The 2,214-nt window shown below is 48.9% G+C and overlaps 1 pseudogene; it reads right to left on the bottom strand.

Annotated features, from left to right (window-relative positions):
- The window catches only part of LOC111958658 (protein PTHB1-like), a 185,452-nt pseudogene that overhangs the window by 151,740 nt on the left and 31,498 nt on the right, over positions 1-2,214 (bottom strand).

Here is a 2,214-nt window from a genome sequence, read left to right on the forward strand (position 1 = left end):
GGAGGGGGAGGGAGGAACAGGGGGGTGAGGTCAGCGTTTCCGCATGGATATCTCATCTGGGGAAGCTCTTGATATCGGAGAAATCTGGGATAACAAACAGCTGGAAGGCCGGGTTTCACACACCGAAACACACACACACACTTCGGCCTTTCCCCAATTTCCATCCGGTTTTAGCAGGAGCGTGAAAAGSGAGGAAGGTAACTGTGATTATTGTGGAGGGGCGATGAGTGGCCAAAGTAGAGGAAAATAAAGACAGGGCTTACATGGGGAGCTGTGGCGATCAATGAGTGGAAATTTCATTAGGATGTGAAAATGTTAACTTTGCACCGCAGATAACCAGACTCAGCTGTGGCAATAGGGCCCAATACACCCAATCTGCCATCTGCAGTATCCCCTATACACTATTTACACACACGCACACAAAGAAGGAGGCACACACACACACAGAACACTCTCCCCTATTATTTAAAGATGGTGCAGTGGTTTGTGGTGTTAGGACTAGAAAATGGCCTCCCGTCTGTCTGCTGCACCACAGATGTATTTAAAGATCTAGCGCAGAGTAGCAGGCAGGTAGATGGCCTTCAGAGGCGACGAGTACACTTCTTCACTCCCTCTCACACTCACTTTTTCATTTACTTACCCCTGAGGAGGGTGTGTGTGTACGTGTGCGCGTGCTTTGCAGCGTATGTGTGTGTGTTGCAGCGTGTGTGTTGCAGCGTGTGTGTGTGTACCTGTAGCTCTCCACCTGTCGTGCTGAGGACACAGTGAGGAAGGTGTCAGTGCGGGAGCAGTAACACAGAGGACCAGGTAGGAGGAAGCCAGGGAGGAAACGGCCAAATGAGTAACTCTCCTGCTCAAAGAACATCAGCATGCCATCCATGGACTGGATACACATAGAGTGGTGGTCTGAGGGGAGGGAATAAAATACAAATGTTACATGAGTGTTGAATAAATGTTAATTCAACACACAGGGTTAGTACAATAACACATGACAACCTGGTGGAATCATACTRGCATCACAGAAAAGTACAYACARTGACAGAACACAGACCTGAATGCTGCCTGACTAAATGACTTGCAGAATTGTATACGTTCTGTGGAAAAATGTATGCATCATACAGTTCTGYCTGACTTGTTGGGGCGGCTCTGCTATGTTGTGTTGTAGTGGTGGGTTAGCTGCTCTGCTATGTTGTGTTGTAGTGGTGGGTTAGCTGCTCTGCTATGTTGTGTTGTAGTGGGAAGTGAAATTTTTTAATAGCGCGTAAGAGGCTAATAGAGTTCTCTCTGCGCTCACCAGCCGCTCGTGTATGGCTCATTGTTGTGTGTGTGTGTGTGTGTGTGTGGTGTGTGTGTGTGTGTGGGTGTGTGTGTGCTGTGTGTATTCAGCCATCTCAGATTTCTCTGCATAAAACTCAGTGGGCCATTCAAGCCTCCCACAGCACTCGGCAGAAGCAGACCTAAAGCTGTGGAAGGCTGCTGTGAACAAGTGCCTGCTCAGTCCGAGAGGTGTTTAATGGACATATCAGATTCAGCAGGAGACATGAGAGAGCAGCTACACCACTACTAAACACAACTAGCAGAGCAGCTAACCCACACTAAACACAACATGCAGAGCAGCTACCCACACTACAACACAACATCAGCAGAGCAGCTAACCCACCACTACAACACAACATGGCAGGCAACTAACCCACCACTACAACACAACATAGCAGAGCAGCTAACCCACCACAACACACAAATCACAGAGCAGAGCTAACCCGCCCACTACAACACACATCCACATCGCAGAGCAACAACACAACACACGCAAGATACACCACACCACACGCAGAGCAGCTACACCCACAAGCAAACATGCAGAAGCAGCTACACCACCACCATGCAGGCAACACAACATACAGCAGAGCAGCTACCCACCACTACAACAACATAGCAGAGCAGCTCACACCACACTCACTACAACATGCAGAGGCACTCACGCACCACACAACAACACAGCAGCACACCCACACTGACAACAACAACATAGCAGAGCAGCTACCACCACTACAACAACTAGCAGAGCAGCTCACCCACCACTACAAACAACATTGCAGAGCAGCTAACCCACCAGCTACAACACAACATACGCAGAGCACACCACCACGACAACACAACGATAGCAAGCAGTACCCACATCTAAAACACAAACATAGGGCGAGAGAACAAAAC

This window comes from Salvelinus sp. IW2-2015, linkage group LG35 (genome assembly GCF_002910315.2).
Source record: "Salvelinus sp. IW2-2015 linkage group LG35, ASM291031v2, whole genome shotgun sequence".
Taxonomy (NCBI): domain Eukaryota; kingdom Metazoa; phylum Chordata; class Actinopteri; order Salmoniformes; family Salmonidae; genus Salvelinus; species Salvelinus sp. IW2-2015.